Here is a 12,762-nt window from a genome sequence, read left to right on the forward strand (position 1 = left end):
CTGGGAATTTGGATTCAAATGGACTTTTAGGTATGAAACCGAGGAGAGACTGCAATGATGGTGACCCCTAGCAAAGCTGTCTGTGTGCTGAAGTGGCCCAGCACTAGCTTTCCCTGCTGGTCCTTCTGCTGTGGGAGAAGATGCCACTGTTCATTCTGTGCTGACTGTGTTGCTGCCAGCAGAGAGCAGCCTCTGGACTGATTCCATTCAAATGCTTTTCCTGTATGAAAGTGAGCAGTGAAAGCAACGATGGAGGCACCAATGTAAAGGTGATTGTGTGCTGAACAGGTCCAGCACCAGCTTTCAATCCTGGCTCTTCTGCTGTGGGAGCAGATGCCAAACATTCGTGCTGTACTCACTGTGCTGCTGGGCAGCTGAGAGAGACCACCTGAGAATTTGGATTCAAATGGACTTTTAGGTATGAAACCGAGGAGAGACTGCAATGATGGTGACACCGTTGCAAAGCTGCTTGTGTGCTGAAGAGGCCCAGCACTAGCTTTCCCTGCTGGTCCTTCTGCTGTGGGAGCAGATGCCACTGTTCATTCTGTGCTGACTGTGTTGCTGCGCAGCAGAGAGCAGCCTCTGGACTGATTCCATTCAAATGCTTTTCCTGAATGAATGTGAGCAGTGAAAGCAACGATGGAGGCACCAATGTAAAGGTGATTGCGTGCTGAACAGGTCCAGCACAAGCTTTCAATCCTGGCTCTTCTGCTGTGGGAGCAGAGGCCAAACGTTCGTGCTGTACTCACTGTGCTGCTGGGCAGCTGAGAGACACCACCTGAGAATTTGGATTCAAATGGACTTTTAGGTATGAAACCGAGGAGAGACTCAATGATGGTGACCCCTAGCAAAGCTGTCTGTGTGCTGAAGGGGCCCAGCAGTAGCTTTCCCTGCTGGTCCTTCTGCTGTGGGCGCAGACGCCACTGTTCATTCTGTGCTGATTGTGTTGCTGCCAGCAGAGAGCAGCCTGTGGACTGATTCCATTCAAATGCTTTTCCTGAATGAATGTGAGCAGTGAAAGCAACGATGGAGGCACCAATGTAAAGGTGATTGTGTGCTGAACAGGTCCAGCACCAGCTTTCAATCCTGGCTCTTCTGCTGTGGGAGCAGAGGCCAAACGTTCGTGCTGTACTCACTGTGCTGCTGGGCAGCTGAGAGAGAACACCTGAGAATTTGGATTCAAATGGACTTTTAGGTATGAAACCGAGGAGAGACTGCAATGATGGTAACACCGTTGCAAAGCTGCTTGTGTGCTGAAGAGGCCCTGCACTAGCTTTCCCTGCTGGTCCTTCTGCCGTGTGAGCAGATGCCACTGTTCATTCTGTGCTGACTGTGTTGCTGCGCAGCAGAGAGCAGCCTCTGGACTGATTCCATTCAAATGCTTTTCCTGAATGAATGTGAGCAGTGAAAGCAACGATGGAGGCACCAATGTAAAGGTGATTGTGTGCTGAACAGGTCCAGCACCAGCTTTCAATCCTGGCTCTTCTGCTGTGGGAGCAGAGGCCAAACGTTCGTGCTGTACTCACTGTGCTGCTGGGCAGCTGAGAGACACCACCTGAGAATTTGGATTCAAATGGCCTTTATGTATGAAACCGAGGAGAGACTGCAATGATGGTGACACCGTTGCAAAGCAGCTTGTGTGCTGAAGGGTCCCAGCACTAGCTTTCCCTGCTTGGCCTTCTGCCGGGGGAGCAGATGCCACTCTTCATTCTGTGCTGACTGTGTTGCTGCCAGCAGAGAGCAGCCTCTGGACTGATTCCATTCAAATGCTTTTCCTGAATGAATGTGAGCAGTGAAAGCAACGATGGAGGCACCAATGTAAAGGTGATTGTGTGCTGAACAGGTCCAGCACCAGCTTTCAATCCTGGCTCTTCTGCTGTGGGAGCAGAGGCCAAACGTTCGTGCTGTACTCACTGTGCTGCTGGGCAGCTGAGAGACACCACCTGAGAATTCGGATTCAAATGGACATTTAGGTATGAAACCGAGGAGAGACTGCAATGATGGTGACCCCGTTGCAAAGCAGCTTGTGTGCTGAAGAGGCCCAGCACTAGCTTTCCCTGCTGGTCCTTCTGCCGTGTGAGCAGATGCCAGTGTTCATTCTGCGCTGATTGTGTTGCTGCGCAGCAGAGAGCAGGCTCTGGACTGATTCCATTCAAATGCTTTTCCTGAATGAATGTGAGCAGTGAAAGCAACGATGGAGGCACCAATGTAAAGGTGATTGTGTGCTGAACAGGTCCAGCACCAGCTTTCAATCCTGGCTCTGCTGCTGTTGGAGTAGAGGCCAAATTTCGTACTGTCCTCACTGTGCTGCTGGGCAGCTGAGAATAACAACCTGAGAATTTGGATTCAAATGGACTTTTAGGTATGAAACCGAGGAGAGACTGCAATGATGGTGACACCGTTGTAAAAGCTGCTTGTGTGCTGAAGAGGCCCAGCATTAGCTTTCCCTGCTGGTCCTTCTGCCGTGGGAGCAGATGCCACTGTTCATTCTGTGCTGACTGTGTTGCTGCGCAGCAGAGAGCAGCCTCTGGACGGATTCCATTCAAATGCTTTTCCTGAATGAATGTGAGCAGTGAAAGCAACGATGGAGGCACCAATGTAAAGGTGATTGTGTGCTGAACAGGTCCAGCACCAGCTTTCAATCCTGGCTCTTCTGCTGTGGGAGCAGAGGCCAAACGTTCGTGCTGTACTCACTGTGCTGCTGGGCAGCTGAGAGAGACCACCTGAGAATTTGGATTCAAATGGACTTTTAGGTATGAAACCGAGGAGAGACTGCAATGATGGTGACACCGTTGCAAAGCTGTCTGTGTTCTGAAGAGGCCCAGCAGTAGCTTTCCCTGCTGGTCCTTCTGCTGTGGGCGCAGACGCCACTGTTCATTCTGTGCTGATTGTGTTGCTGCCAGCAGAGAGCAGCCTCTGGACTGATTCCATTCAAATGCTTTTCCTGAATGAATGTGAGCAGTGAAAGCAACGATGGAGGCACCAATGTAAAGGTGATTGTGTGCTGAACAGGTCCAGCACCAGCTTTCAATCCTGGCTCTTCTGCTGTGGGAGCAGAGGCCAAACGTTCGTGCTGTACTCACTGTGCTGCTGGGCAGCTTAGAGACACCATCTGAGAATTTGGATTCAAATGGACTTTTAGGTATGAAACCGAGGAGAGACTGCAATGATGGTGACACCGTTGCAAAGCTGCTTGTGTGCTGAAGAGGCCCAGCACTAGCTTTCCCTGCTCGTCCTTCTGCCTTGTGAGCAGATGTCTCTGTTCATTCTGTGATGACTGTGTTGCTGCGCAGCAGAGAGCAGCCTCTGGACTGATTCCATTCAAATGCTTTTCCTGAATGAATGTGAGCAGTGAAAGCAACGATGGAGGCACCAATGTAAAGGTGATTGTGTGCTGAACAGGTCCAGCACCAGCTTTCAATCCTGGCTCTTCTGCTGTGGGAGCAGAGGCCAAACGTTCGTGCTGTCCTCACTGTGCTGCTGGGCAGCTGAGAGACACCACCTGAGAATTCGGATTCAAATGGACATTTAGGTATGAAACCGAGGAGAGACTGCAATGATGGTGACCCCGTTGCAAAGCAGCTTGTGTGCTGAAGAGGCCCAGCACTAGCTTTCCCTGCTGGTCCTTCTGCCGTGTGAGCAGATGCCAGTGTTCATTCTGCGCTGATTGTGTTGCTGCGCAGCAGAGAGCAGGCTCTGGACTGATTCCATTCAAATGCTTTTCCTGAATGAATGTGAGCAGTGAAAGCAACGATGGAGGCACCAATGTAAAGGTGATTGTGTGCTGAACAGGTCCAGCACCAGCTTTCAATCCTGGCTCTTCTGCTGTTGGAGTAGAGGCCAAATTTCGTGCTGTCCTCACTGTGCTGCTGGGCAGCTGAGAATAACAACCTGAGAATTTGGATTCAAATGGACTTTTAGGTATGAAACCGAGGAGAGACTGCAATGATGGTGACACCGTTGTAAAAGCTGCTTGTGTGCTGAAGAGGCCCAGCATTAGCTTTCCCTGCTGGTCCTTCTGCCGTGGGAGCAGATGCCACTGTTCATTCTGTGCTGACTGTGTTGCTGCGCAGCAGAGAGCAGCCTCTGGACTGATTCCATTCAAATGCTTTTCCAGTATGAATGTGAGCAGTGAAAGCAACCATGGAGGCACCAATGTAAAGGTGATTGTGTGCTGAACAGGTCCAGCACCAGCTTTCAATCCTGGCTCTTCTGCTGTGGGAGCAGAGGCCAAACGTTCGTGCTGTACTCACTGTGCTGCTGGGCAGCTGAGAGAGACCACCTGGGAATTTGGATTCAAATGGACTTTTAGGTATGAAACCGAGGAGAGACTGCAATGATGGTGACCCCTAGCAAAGCTGTCTGTGTGCTGAAGTGGCCCAGCACTAGCTTTCCCTGCTGGTCCTTCTGCTGTGGGAGAAGATGCCACTGTTCATTCTGTGCTGACTGTGTTGCTGCCAGCAGAGAGCAGCCTCTGGACTGATTCCATTCAAATGCTTTTCCTGTATGAAAGTGAGCAGTGAAAGCAACGATGGAGGCACCAATGTAAAGGTGATTGTGTGCTGAACAGGTCCAGCACCAGCTTTCAATCCTGGCTCTTCTGCTGTGGGAGCAGATGCCAAACATTCGTGCTGTACTCACTGTGCTGCTGGGCAGCTGAGAGAGACCACCTGAGAATTTGGATTCAAATGGACTTTTAGGTATGAAACCGAGGAGAGACTGCAATGATGGTGACACCGTTGCAAAGCTGCTTGTGTGCTGAAGAGGCCCAGCACTAGCTTTCCCTGCTGGTCCTTCTGCTGTGGGAGCAGATGCCACTGTTCATTCTGTGCTGACTGTGTTGCTGCGCAGCAGAGAGCAGCCTCTGGACTGATTCCATTCAAATGCTTTTCCTGAATGAATGTGAGCAGTGAAAGCAACGATGGAGGCACCAATGTAAAGGTGATTGCGTGCTGAACAGGTCCAGCACCAGCTTTCAATCCTGGCTCTTCTGCTGTGGGAGCAGAGGCCAAATTTCGTGCTGTACTCACTGTGCTGCTGGGCAGCTTAGAGACACCATCTGAGAATTTGGATTCAAATGGACTTTTAGGTATGAAACCGAGGAGAGACTGCAATGATGGTGACACCGTTGCAAAGCTGCTTGTGTGCTGAAGAGGCCCAGCACTAGCTTTCCCTGCTCGTCCTTCTGCCTTGTGAGCAGATGCCACTGTTCATTCTGTGATGACTGTGTTGCTGCGCAGCAGAGAGCAGCCTCTGGACTGATTCCATTCAAATGCTTTTCCTGAATGAATATGAGCAGTGAAAGCAACGATGGAGGCACCAATGTAAAGGTGATTGTGTGCTGAACAGGTCCAGCACCAGCTTTCAATCCTGGCTCTTCTGCTGTGGGAGCAGAGGCCAAACGTTCGTGCTGTACTCACTGTGCTGCTGGGCAGCTGAGAGACACCACCTGAGAATTCGGATTCAAATGGACATTTAGGTATGAAACCGAGGAGAGACTGCAATGATGGTGACCCCGTTGCAAAGCAGCTTGTGTGCTGAAGAGGCCCAGCACTAGCTTTCCCTGCTGGTCCTTCTGCCGTGTGAGCAGATGCCAGTGTTCATTCTGCGCTGATTGTGTTGCTGCGCAGCAGAGAGCAGGCTCTGGACTTATTCCATTCAAATGCTTTTCCTGAATGAATGTGAGCAGTGAAAGCAACGATGGAGGCACCAATGTAAAGGTGATTGTGTGCTGAACAGGTCCAGCACCAGCATTCAATCCTGGCTCTTCTGCTGTTGGAGTAGAGGCCAAATTTCGTGCTGTCCTCACTGTGCTGCTGGGCAGCTGAGAATAACAACCTGAGAATTTGGATTCAAATGGACTTTTAGGTATGAAACCGAGGAGAGACTGCAATGATGGTGACACCGTTGTAAAAGCTACTTGTGTGCTGAAGAGGCCCAGCATTAGCTTTCCCTGCTGGTCCTTCTGCCGTGGGAGCAGATGCCACTGTTCATTCTGTGCTGACTGTGTTGCTGCGCAGCAGAGAGCAGGCTCTGGACTGATTCCATTCAAATGCTTTTCCAGTATGAATGTGAGCAGTGAAAGCAACCATGGAGGCACCAATGTAAAGGTGATTGTGTGCTGAACAGGTCCAGCACCAGCTTTCAATCCTGGCTCTTCTGCTGTGGGAGCAGAGGCCAAACGTTCGTGCTGTACTCACTGTGCTGCTGGGCAGCTGAGAGAGACCACCTGAGAATTTGGATTCAAATGGACTTTTAGGTATGAAACCGAGGAGAGACTGCAATGATGGTGACCCCTAGCAAAGCTGTCTGTGTGCTGAAGAGGCCCAGCAGTAGCTTTCCCTGCCGGTCCTTCTGCTGTGGGCGCAGATGCCACTGTTCATTCTGTGCTGACTGTGTTGCTGCCAGCAGAGAGCAGCCTCTGGACTGATTCCATTCAAATGCTTTTCCTGTATGAAAGTGAGCAGTGAAAGCAACGATGGAGGCACCAATGTAAAGGGGATTGTGTGCTGAACAGGTCCAGCACCAGCTTTCAATCCTGGCTCTTCTGCTGTGGGAGCAGAGGCCAAACATTCGTGCTGTACTCACTGTGCTGCTGGGCAGCTGAGAGAGACCACCTGAGAATTTGGATTCAAATGGACTTTTAGGCAGGAAACCGGGGAGAGACTGCAATGATGGTGACACCATTGCAAAGCTGCTTGTGTGCTGAAGAGGCCCAGCACTAGCTTTCACTTCTGGTCCTTCTGCCGTGGGAGCAGATGCCACTGTTCATTCTGTGCTGACTGTGATGCTGCCAGCAGAGAGCAGCCTCTGGACTGATTCCATTCAAATGCTTTTCCTGAATGAATGTGAGCAGTGAAAGCAACGATGGAGGCACCAATGTAAAGGTGATTGTGTGCTGAACAGGTCCAGCACCAGCTTTCAATCCTGGCTCTTCTGCTGTTTGAGCAGAGGCCAAACGTTCGTGCTGTACTCACTGTGCCGCTGGGCAGCTGAGAATAGCCACCTGAGAATTTGGATTCAAATGGACTTTTAGGTATGAAACCGAGGAGAGACTGCAATGATGGTGACACCGTTGCAAAGCTGCTTGTGTGCTGAAGAGGCCCAGCACTAGCTTTCCCTGCTGGTCCTTCTGCCGTGTGAGCAGATGCCACTGTTCATTCTGTGCTGACTGTGTTGCTGCGCAGCAGAGAGCAGCCTCTGGACTGATTCCATTCAAATGCTTTTCCTGAATGAATGTGAGCAGTGAAAGCAACGATGGAGGCACCAATGTAAAGGTGATTGTGTGCTGAACAGGTCCAGCACCAGCTTTCAATCCTGGCTCTTCTGCTGTGGGAGCAGAGGCCAAATTTCGTGCTGTACTCACTGTGCTGCTGGGCAGCTTAGAGACACCACCTGAGAATTTGGATTCAAATGGACTTTTAGGTATGAAACCGAGGAGAGACTGCAATGATGGTGACCCCTTTGCAAAGCTGACTGTGTGCTGAAGAGGCCCAGCAGTAGCTTTCCCTGCTGGTCCTTCTGCCGTGGGAGCAGATGCCACTGTTCATTCTGTGCTGATTGTGTTGCTGCGCAGCTGAGAGAAATCTCTGGACTGATTCCATTCAAATGCTTTTCCTGAATGAATGTGAGCAGTGAAAGCAACGATGGAGGCACCAATGTAAAGGTGATTGTGTGCTGAACAGGTCCAGCACCAGCTTTCAATCCTGGCTCTTCTGCTGCGGGAGCAGAGGCCAAACGTTCGTGCTGTACTCACCGTGCTGCTGGGCAGCTGAGAGACACCACCTGAGAATTTGGATTCAAATGGACTTTTAGGTATGAAACCGAGGAGAGACTGCAATGATGGTGACACCTTTGCAAAGCAGCTCGTGTTCTGAAGAGGCCCAGCACTAGCTTTCCCTGCTGGTCCTTCTGTAGTGTGAGCAGATGCCACTGATCATTCTGTGCTGACTGTGTTGCTGTTAGCAGAGAGCAGGGTCTGGACTGATTCCATTCAAATGCTTTTCCTGTATGAATGTGAGCAGTGAAAGCAACGATGGAGGCACCAATGTAAAGGTGACTGTGTGCTGAACAGGTCCAGCACCAGCTTTCAATCCTGGCTCTTCTGCTGTGGGAGCAGAGGCCAAACGTTCGTGCTGTACTCACTGTGCTGCTGGGCAGCTGAGACCACGTGAGAATTCGGATTCAAATGGACTTTTAGGTATGAAACCGAGGAGAGACTGCAATGATGGTGACACCGTTGCAAAGCTGACTGTGTGCTGAAGAGGCCCAGCAGTAGCTTTCCCTGCTCGTCCTTCTGCTGAGGGCGCACACGCCACTGTTCATTCTGTGCTGATTGTGTTGCTGCGCAGCAGAGAGCAGGCTCTGGACTGATTCCATTCAAATGCTTTTCCTGAATGAATGTGAGCAGTGAAAGCAACGATGGAGGCACCAATGTAAAGGGGATTGTGTGCTGAACAGGTCCAGCACCAGCTTTCAATCCTGGCTCTTCTGCTGTGGGAGCAGAGGCCAAACGTTCGTGCTGTACTCACTGTGCTGCTGGGCAGCTGAGAGACACCGCCTGAGAATTTGGATTCAAATGGACTTTTAGGTATGAAACCGAGGAGAGACTGCAATGATGGTGACACCGTTGCATAGCAGCTTGTGTGCTGAAGAGGCCCAGCACTAGCTTTCCCTGCTGGTCCTTCTGCCGTGGGAGCAGATGTCACTGTTCATTCTGTGCTGACTGTGTTGCTGCCAGCAGAGAGCAGCCTCTGGACTGATTCCATTCAAATGCTTTTCCTGTATGAAAGTGAGCAGTGAAAGCAACGATGGAGGCACCAATGTAAAGGTGATTGTGTGTTGAACAGGTCCAGCACCAGCTTTCAATCCTGGCTCTTCTGCTGTGGGAGCAGAGGCCGAACGTTCGTGCTGTACTCACTGTGCTGCTGGGCAGCTGAGAGAGACCACCTGAGAATTTGGATTCAAATGGACTTTTAGGTATGAAACCGAGGAGAGACTGCAATGATGGTGACACCGTTGCAAAGCTGCTTGTGTGCTGAAGAGGACCAGCACTAGCTTTCCCTGCTGGTCCTTCTGCTGTGTGAGCAGATGCCACTGTTCATTCTGGGATGACTGTGTTGCTGCGCAGCACAGAGCAGCCTCTGGACTGATTCCATTCAAATGCTTTTCCTGTATGAAAGTGAGCAGTGAAAGCAACGATGGAGGCACCAATGTAAAGGTGATTGTGTGCTGAACAGGTCCAGCACCAGCTTTCAATCCTGGCTCTTCTGCTGTGGGAGCAGAGGCCAAACATTCGTGCTGTACTCACTGTGCTGCTGGGCAGCTGAGAGAGACCACCTGAGAATTTGGATTCAAATGGACTTTTAGGTATGAAACCGGGGAGAGACTGCAATGATGGTGACACCGTTGCAAAGCTGCTTGTGTGCTGAAGAGGCCCAGCACTAGCTTTCCCTGCTGGTCCTTCTGCCGTGGGAGCAGATGCCACTGTTCATTCTGTGCTGACTGTGATGCTGCCAGCAGAGAGCAGCCTCTGGACTGATTCCATTCAAATGCTTTTCCTGAATGAATGTGAGCAGTGAAAGCAACGATGGAGGCACCAATGTAAAGGTGATTGTGTGCTGAACAGGTCCAGCACCAGCTTTCAATACTGGCTCTTCTGCTGTTTGAGCAGAGGCCACACGTTCGTGCTGTACTCACTGTGCTGCTGGGCAGCTGAGAATAGCCACCTGAGAATTTGGATTCAAATGGACTTTTAGGTATGAAACCGAGGAGAGACTGCAATGATGGTGACACCGTTGCAAAGCTGCTTGTGTGCTGAAGAAGCCCAGCACTAGCTTTCCCTGCTCGTCCTTCTGCCGTGTGAAGAGATGCCACTGTTCATTCTGTGCTGACTGTGTTGCTGCGCAGCAGAGAGCAGGCTCTGGACTGATTCCATTCAAATGCTTTTCCTGTATGAATGTGAGCAGTGAAAGCAACGATGGAGGCACCAATGTAAAGGTGATTGCGTGCTGAACAAGTCCAGCACCAGCTTTCAATCCTGGCTCTTCTGCTTTGGGAGCAGAGGCCAAACGTTCGTGTTGTACTCACTGTGCTGCTGGGCAGCTGAGAGACACCACCTGAGAATTTAGATTCAAATGGACTTGTAGGTATGAAACCGAGGAGAGACTGCAATGATGGTGACACCGTTGCAAAGCAGCTTATGTGCTGAAGAGGCCCAGCACTAGCTTTCCCTGCTGGTCCTTCTGCCGTGGGAGCAGATGCCACTGTTCATTCTGTGCTGACGGTGTTGCTGCGCAGCAGAGAGCAGCCTCTGTACTGATTCCATTCAAATGCTTTTCCTGTATGAATGTGAGCAGTGAAAGCAACGATGGAGGCACCAATGTAAAGGTGATTGTGTGCTGAACAGGTCCAGCACCAGCTTTCAATCCTGGCTCTTCTGTGTCTGAGCAGAGGCCAAATGTTCGTGCTGTACTCACTGTGCTGCTGGGCAGCTGAGAGAGACCACCTGAGAATTTGGATTCAAATGGACTTTTAGGTATGAAACCGAGGAGAGACTGCAATGATGGTGACCCCTTTGCAAAGTTGACTGTGTGCTGAAGAGGCCCAGCAGTATCTTTCCCTGCTGGTCCTTCTGCCGTGGGAGCAGATGCCACTGTTCATTCTGTGCTGACTGTGTTGCTGCGCAGCAGAGAGCAGCCTCTGGACTGATTCCATTCAAATGCTTTTCCTGAATGAATGTGAGCAGTGAAAGCAACGATGGAGGCACCAATGTAAAGGTGATTGTGTGCTGAACAGGTCCAGCACCAGCTTTCAATCCTGGCTCTTCTGCTGTGGGAGCAGAGGCCAAACGTTCGTGCTGTACTCACTGTGCTGCTGGGCAGCTGAGAGACACCACCTGAGAATTCGGATTCAAATGGACTTTTAGGTATGAAACCGAGGAGAGACTGCAATGATGGTGACACCGTTGCATAGCAGCTTGTGTGCTGAAGAGGCCCAGCACTAGCTTTCCCTGCTGGTCCTTCTGCCGTGGGAGCAGATGCCACTGTTCATTCTGTGCTGACTGTGTTGCTGCCAGCAGAGAGCAGCCTCTGGACTGATTCCATTCAAATGCTTTTCCTGTATGAAAGTGAGCAGTGAAAGCAACGATGGAGGCACCAATGTAAAGGTGATTGTGTGCTGAACAGGTCCAGCACCAGCTTTCAATCCTGGCTCTTCTGCTGTGGGAGCAGAGGCCAAACGTTCGTGCTGTACTCACTGTGCTGCTGGGCAGCTGAGAGAGACCACCTGAGAATTTGGATTCAAATGGACTTTTAGGTATGAAACCGAGGGGACACTGCAATGATGGTGACACCGTTGCAAAGCTGCTTGTGTGCTGAAGAGGACCAGCACTAGCTTTCCCTGCTGGTCCTTCTGCTGTGGGAGCTGATGCCACTGTTCATTCTGTGCTGACTGTGATGCTGCCAGCAGAGAGCAGGCTCTGGACTGATTCCATTCAAATGCTTTTCCTGAATGAATGTGAGCAGTGAAAGCAACGATGGAGGCACCAATGTAAAGGTGATTGTGTGCTGAACAGGTTCAGCACCAGCTTTCAATCCTGGCTCTTCTGCTGTGGGAGCAGAGGCCAAATGTTCGTGCTGTACTCACTGTGCCGCTGCGCAGCTGAGAGACACCACCTGAGAATTTGGATTCAAATGGACTTTTAGGTATGAAACCGAGGAGGGACTGCAATGATGGTGGCACCGTTGCAAAGCTGACTGTGTGCTGAAGAGGCCCAGCACTAGCTTTCCCTGCTGGTCCTTCTGCAGTGTGAGCAGATGCCCCTGTTCATTCTGTGCTGACTGTGTTGCTGCGCAGCAGAGAGCAGCCTCTGGACTGATTCCATTCAAAGGCCTTTCCTGTATGAATGTGAGCACTGAAAGCAACGATGGAGGCACCAATGTAAAGGTGATTGTGTGCTGAACAGGTCCAGCACCAGCTTTCAATCCTGGCTCTTCTGCTGTGGGAGCAGAGGCCAAACGTTCGTGCTGTACTCTCTGTGCTGCTGGGCGGCTGAGAGACACCACATGAGAATTTGGATTCAAATGGACTTTTAGGTATGAAACCGAGGAGAGACTGCCATGTTGGTGACACCGTTGCAAAGCTGCTTGTGTGCTGAAGAGGCCCAGCACTAGCTTTCCCTGCTCGTCCTTCTGCCGTGGGAGAAGATGCCACTTCATTCTGTGCTGACTGTGTTGCTGCCAGCAGAGAGCAGCCTCTGGACTGATTCCATTCAAATGCCTTTCCTGAACGAATGTGAGCAGTGAAAGCAACGGTGGAGGCACCAATGTAAAGGTGATTGTGTGCTGAACAGGTCCAGCACCAGCTTTCAATCCTGGCTCTTCTGCTGTGGGAGCAGAGGCCAAACATTCGTGCTGTACTCACTGTGCTGCTGGGCAGCTGAGAGAGACCACCTGAGAATTTGGATTCAAATGGACTTTTAGGTATGAAACCGAGGAGACACTGCAATGATGGTGACACCGTTGCAAAGCTGCTTGTGTGCTGAAGAGGCCCAGCACTAGCTTTCCCTGCTGGTCCTTCTGCCGTGTGAGCAGATGCCACTGTTCATTCTGTGCTGACTGAGTTGCTACCAGCAGAGAGCAGGCTCTGGACTGATTCCATTCAAATGCTTTTCCTGTATGAAAGTGAGCAGTGAAAGCAACGATGGAGGCACCAATGTAAAGGTGATTGTGTGCTGAACAGGTCCAGCACCAACTTTCAATC

This window comes from Pezoporus flaviventris, unplaced genomic scaffold (assembly GCF_033815535.1).
Source record: "Pezoporus flaviventris isolate CSIRO_AGI_PZ_B2104156 unplaced genomic scaffold, CSIRO_AGI_Pfla_v1 ptg000033l, whole genome shotgun sequence".
Classification (NCBI taxonomy): Eukaryota; Metazoa; Chordata; class Aves; order Psittaciformes; family Psittacidae; genus Pezoporus; species Pezoporus flaviventris.